The sequence below is a fragment of the Parasteatoda tepidariorum genome, chromosome 6, assembly GCF_982258835.1.
Source record: "Parasteatoda tepidariorum strain Cologne lab strain chromosome 6, Ptep-v5.0, whole genome shotgun sequence".
NCBI lineage: Eukaryota > Metazoa > Arthropoda > Arachnida > Araneae > Theridiidae > Parasteatoda > Parasteatoda tepidariorum.
The window spans coordinates 86,696,115-86,702,114 of NC_141760.1; the positions used below are offsets into that span (position 1 = coordinate 86,696,115).

General features: G+C 31.9%; 1 protein-coding gene across 1 annotated transcript in view; it reads right to left on the bottom strand.

Annotated features, from left to right (window-relative positions):
• LOC107446206 (uncharacterized) overlaps positions 1-5,706 on the bottom strand; it is a 44,695-nt gene extending 38,989 nt beyond the window's left edge. Inside the window, exon 1 of the mRNA XM_043041798.3 lies at positions 5,539-5,706. The gene's annotated coding sequence lies outside the window, so the exon portion shown is untranslated. The remainder of the gene's footprint in view (positions 1-5,538) is intronic.
• Between the last annotated feature and the right edge of the window lie 294 nt (positions 5,707-6,000).

Genomic DNA, 6,000 nt, shown 5'->3' on the forward strand with positions numbered 1-6,000 from the left:
ATTTTTCCATTCCTTCATATCGATTTTTAAAAAGTCTCATATGCGGAAAAACGAGCTTTAAGTAAATTTTGACAAAATATTTTTAAATATTCTAATCAGTTAGGTTTTATCAAACATAATTTATCAAATATAATATTAAATTGACAGCATATTTTAAGCGTCAGGTTAATAATGAAGCCTTTTCTTATTTATAAATCAAATCCGATTCGAAAGCATTTTTTGTAATGTAGAGACAGTTAAGTTTCTTCATTTATTAAGCATGATTGTACATACAATTACAATTAATTTACAAATAGTTTTAAGAAATACAATTTTAAATACATTCTAATTTTATATAATTTTTAGAGTTTTGCATCGGTAAATTTTATGAATTTTTAACCATTTATATAAAAAGTTTTTTTTTTAAAGTAGAATCTCTAAATTAAAGCAATTTTAATGAAAGTTCAAATAAAGTTTAGTTTTAATTATTAATTATAAATCGTTGCAATTGAAATTTTCAATAATTTTGTTGCTTGTTTCTCGGAAACCAATTCAACATTTATTCACATTATCATTATTTTATTCTTTGTTGAACTTTTATGCATATCAAATATTTAATTATTTTTACTATTTATTAGATTAAAAAAAAAGGAATGAAGAAAGTTTTATGAAATCGGATCGTTTTATAAAAATATGTGATAGTTAAGTAAAGACGTATGATGACATTATACATGTTATAAATTATTCATGTTTATTTGAACAGCGCATACTGTTTAATTAAATCATTTAAAAAATCTTTTTTTTGAAAAGTAGAATTAAATCTACGTATATAAAAATGAATGTCTGTTTGTGTGTGTCCTTTGTAGAGTCCAAAACCATTTGACCAAAAGCTATGAAATTTGGCATTCGGATAGTTTTAAGCACGAGAAAGGTCACTGTCTGTATTAGAACATTATACGACGAACCTTTCGAGCGGGATGATCGAAAAACAAAATAGAATTTTCAGATTGGTTATTTCTCAGCCATTGTTTAAAAATTCAACTATAGACAATTCAATTTTTCAAATATTTTAAAGATATCATTAGTGATATTTGCTTGCTATTTGATTTAAAAAAAGTTTATGGCACGTACTTAAAAATTTAATTATTTCTTATTCGCTATTTTCGATAAATTCTAAACTGCTGTTTGTAGAAAATGCAACACCATGAAAGAATCATCAGAATCAAATGAAATTTAATGCAGAAACGACTTGTACTGATACAAATAAATGATGAAATTTTCAAAACAAAAGAAACAAATTAAGCGTCCGAAATCAGTATTTGGTGCAGCCACCACGCGCTGCAATAAGTGCTGCTATACGACGTGGCATGGAGTCAAACAGATGTTGAATATCTGCTTGAGGAAGAGAATTCCATATCGCTTGTATGCGCAACCAAAGTTCGTCTTTGGAAACTGCAGGACGCGGATCACGAGTGAGACGCCGACCAACCATATCCCACACGTGCTCAATAGGCGACATATCCGGCGAATAAGCAGGCCAAGGAAGAAGTTGCATGCGTTGTGCTGAACAGAAGTCTCTAACAGTCCGCGCAACATGTGGGCGTGCATTATCCTGCTGAAAGATAGCTCCAGGGATGCCTTGAAGGAAAGGAACGACTTCGGGCTGTAGCACTTCACGGACGTATCTGTTGCTATTGAGATTACCCTCAATTCGTATCAAATTGGATCGTCCATGATACGAAATCGCACCCCAGACCATAACTCCGGGTGTTCGACCACTATGTCGTTCAATAATACACTCAGGAAGGCAGCGTTGACCGGCATAACGTCTAACACGAACACGGCCATCATGGGTCCACAAATTGAAGCGTGATTCATCTGAAAAGACAACTTGGTGCCAATCAGCTCGCCAGTCTCTGTGCTCAAGAGCCCACTGCCGACGCAGCCGTCGATGATCCACCGTGAGGGGAATCCTGTATAATGGCACCCTTGCACGCAATCCACGGCGCAGCAGACGACGACGAATTGACGAAGCCGACAATTGTACACCTGTAGCAGTAGACCAATGTGCTGCCAGCTGCCTGGAGGAAGCTGTGCGATCATTCACCGCCATGCGGAGCAGGTGTCGATCATCGCGCTCTGACGTCACCTTCTGTCGTCCAGTGCCTGTTTTTCGAGTTGTTCGGTGCTCGTCGGTCCACTGCTTCCAAACTCGCATCACTGTGGAACTGTTCCGCTGCATACGAGCTGCTATTGCGCGATAGGAAAATCCTCCTTCTCGAAGGCCGATTATCCTCCCTCGTTCAAACTCCGTAAGTTGCTTGAATTTCTTATTCTTCCGTCGTGGAGGCATACTCAGGTCTCACTAAACGTTTGCCACTAACAAATAATCATAGACTATTTTCAACGTCCCGCTACAGCACTTTATTTATACGCTTTCAGCATCAATTCAGAGGGCGCTGCGCGCGCCACGCACGCGCGATGGCTCTGAAACTTTATTAATTTGCATAATATCCTATAATTGACATTTGCTGCGAATTTCATTTGATTCTGATGATTCCTTCATGGTGTTGCATTTTCTACAAACAGCAGTTTATAAACAACATTAACGTGGTAGCATTCGTGAATTTCGTCACCAAATTAATATTTCTAAAGTTATCTGATAAAATGTGCTTATTTTGTTAATAGTAATTCTTTTAAAATGTGTTTCTGTAAGTATAAATTATGTAAAATCAACTGTAATTGAAATAAAATAAAAAAAGTTTTGTATTCAAAGGCAAAATTAATGGAAAAGTGATATTAATTTGCTTATTACAAACGTAAAAAATCGCCATACTATTATTTACGCCAATGATTCTTAATTTAGTTAATACAAATTAGATAGTGAAATGAAAAAAATAAGTTTTGTACTAAATGGCAAAGTTCGTGGAATAAAGTTATTTGTTCGTTTAGGAACCGTAAAAAATTGCCATATTATTATTAACGACAATGATACTTAATGAATGTTGATAATATGTATTTTTCGAAATAACAAAAATAACCAATATGCTTATAAGTTAAGTTAATGGAGAAAAGATACTTTTTCGTTTTGGGGATATTATTCGACATGTTATTATCAATAACAATGCTTTATTAACATTGGTAATATGCATTAATAGAAATAAAAATAAATAAACTACGTGCTAAAAAGCAAAGTTAATAGAAAAGAGGTTAATAGGAAATTCGTTTAGGAGAACCGTGGAAAATCGTCATAAACAGATGACGCTGAATTAATTCTAGTAATATGTACTACTAGTACTATTGTAATTAGTACAGTTTTAATATGAATTCCACAACGGTTTTTCCGTAGTTTCAGAAAATATTTTTGCAGTGGTAAAGATAATGTATTAATATTTCAATGAATTAGAATTATAAGAACTTTTTCCACTACTCCTTATAAATATTTTAAACTATAAATATAGTGCTTCAAAGTCCTCATCTAGGTTCACTAGAAATTCTATTTGTTTTTTGAAATTTCGGGCTTAGTTTGCTGCCACAGATAAATATATTTCAAATAAAATATAAATGATGAAAGGTTATGCAATAAGCGCCAAATATACTAATACAGATATAAAGATTGATTAATTAATTGATATATTGAGTGATTGATATATGGGCTGGGGATTATTAAAATTGCACCAATAATATACTGTTTTAATACCGCTTCTGTTGAAATAAGTGTTTTACGTTTCTTTGTCAGGGATATGTACCGGTGAAAATTATTCGATAGCGGTAAATTTTGACCATCATCAGTTGGCCGTGATCAATTTCATTACGCTAAGTGATGCTAAATACAGTTAATCTCTATTCTGATGATTAACTGATTTGATTGAATTACAAAAAAAAAAGAAGAAAAAACGTGTTTTTTAGTAAAAAAACGTAAAGCCACTAGGAAGGGCAACTAATAAAATTAAAAATAAAAAAAAAGAAAAAAAAAAGAAATTATTTCAGCTTTATTAATTGATGAGATTAGTGGAGAAACCACGCAAGTGACATTATCAGAGAAGCTATAATCAGAGAAAGAAAGAAGTAATCTCTGAACTATTTTATTACCGATTTATTAGAAGGCGGGACTAATATTTATTTACCGTATTTTATTTATCACTCCCTAATTTGGAAGTAAAAATTATGCAAGCACACTGAAACTAATGTGGATAAGTTATATTAACAGTAAAGTAAAAGCATAAACAATTCTATTGCATTAAACATACCCCTATTGATGCAACCACTTTCTTATTTTTACTGATTCATAAATACCCCTATAAATGTCACTAGCCTGGTTCTTCCACTAAGCACTTCTATTGTGTCGGAATATGCCTTTCAGTTTTGTGCTTGATTTCATAGTGTTGTTCAGTAATGTTCAACTGATTTTTTTAATTCTCCCTGTATGAAGAACTGGTATTTAGCTAGTTTTTACACACAATTAAGACAAGCACACAATAACTAAATAATTTCAAAACTTTTTTTACGACATATGTAAATTTTATGACTCAAATAAAAATCCTTTTTTGATTTTGTTCATGGGTTGATAAAACTATTAAAATTGTTATCATGTTTCTTGCGAATCTTTAACTATATTTGGTGTAAAGATCTTTACCTGCTGATAAACTATGATATGATGTACTATTAAATTTTGAAATTAGTAATATTTAAAATTATTTTAACTATTTATAAGGTTATAATATTTAGTTGCTGACAAAACTTTAGGTCAGTCTGTCGTATGACTAAAATCTATTTTTATTAATTTTTAAAAATAGTATTTTCTTAAATTTATTTTTAAATCAAAGTGCTAAAGTTTCTTTTTCGTTTACTGTTTAGCAGCCCAAAAGTGTTTAGGCGCAGTCAAAAAATTAGTACAGTCACTTATTTAAAATAAATTTTTAATAGATTTCAATATCTAGTTTAAATATATACCCCCTAATTTGCTTTTATAAATTTTTTAATTGATGTTGAAATTAAATTAACAGTTGAAGTTTTTTTTTTGGGGGGGGGGGAGTGACTTTAACCATTTAACACTTAAAAAATTTCGGGTAGTGTCAAAAATATAGCATAGTCATTTATTTCAAATGGATTTTAGAATCGATTTTGAATCTACTGATTTTAGTTACTTTTTAATTGAAATGTATTAGTTTATTTTCTTTTTCATGAAATATAAACAGGTTACAAGTTTTAGTTGCTTGCAAAAATTTAATCCATTCATATACTTAAAATTTTATATAAATAAAATCTATTACACATAAAATCTATTAGATATATAAAATCTATTATTTTATTTAAAAACATTTCAGAGAGATCCATACGAAAAAAATATTTTTTTCATTTCTGGAGTCTTTATAAAGTTCTTTTTTTTTTAAATATTTTTTTACCAGTGTTTTCATAATTGTTGACATTTTCAATCAATAATTGTTAGATTAAAACAAATCAGCCGAAAGCAAAACTGCTCTCCTAGCTTCATTTTTCCTAGATACCCCTATAAACATCCAGGAGCTATGAAATTCAAAGATATATTTGTTTACTTACCTCTATAACTTCCCCCTTTTCTTGACAGTGGGGGGCAAGGGATGATTCTTAACTTCTCCCACACCAAATTTAATTCTTCAAAAAACTCGTCACAATTTCACTTTCCTTCAGATTCTTTGTTACTCGAACCGGAAACTTCCTTCATCCGGTTCCTCTCATCCGGTTTTCATCTCTGAGATCCTTTAGCATCTTTTATCCACAGTGGGGTGTAAGGGGCAGACTTTTAGAGTGGGAGAGCCTTTATTTCCCTTTTTCTCCCCTTCCGTGGTCAACGCGCGAACACGTGCTAGGCCACACCCCTTTCTCCACTTTGAAATCTCTATCGGTGATGTGATTGGCTACCGGTGTCTAATTGGTAGCTCAGGATAGGTCCGGTTGAGTTTTGGAATCGGTGTTTGATGCCATCAGTTTGTTGATTTGTGTGGGAAAACCGGAGACATATTAAATTAAAAATCGAGAATA